A 290-nucleotide genomic window follows, 5' to 3' on the forward strand; every position below is an offset into this window, starting at 1 on the left:
TCATCCTTCTCTTTCTACCACTATCATCCTAGCCCAAACTACCATAATTTCTTGCCTAGACTACAACAGTTGCTTCCTGGCAGGTATCCCTGCTTGTATCTTTATGTTTTAATAATACAGTCTGCAGGGGCGCCTGGGTGGCTCAGTGAGTTAAAGCCTCTGCCTTCAGCTCAGATCATGATCTCAGGGTCCTGGGATCGAGTCCCGCATCTGGCTCTCTGCTCAGCAGGGAGCCTGCTTCCTTCTCTCTCTCTCTCTCTCTCTCTCTCTCTGCCTGCCTCTCTGCCTAT

This window comes from Mustela nivalis (genome assembly GCF_964662115.1).
Source record: "Mustela nivalis genome assembly, chromosome: X".
In the NCBI taxonomy this organism is placed as follows: Eukaryota; Metazoa; Chordata; class Mammalia; order Carnivora; family Mustelidae; genus Mustela; species Mustela nivalis.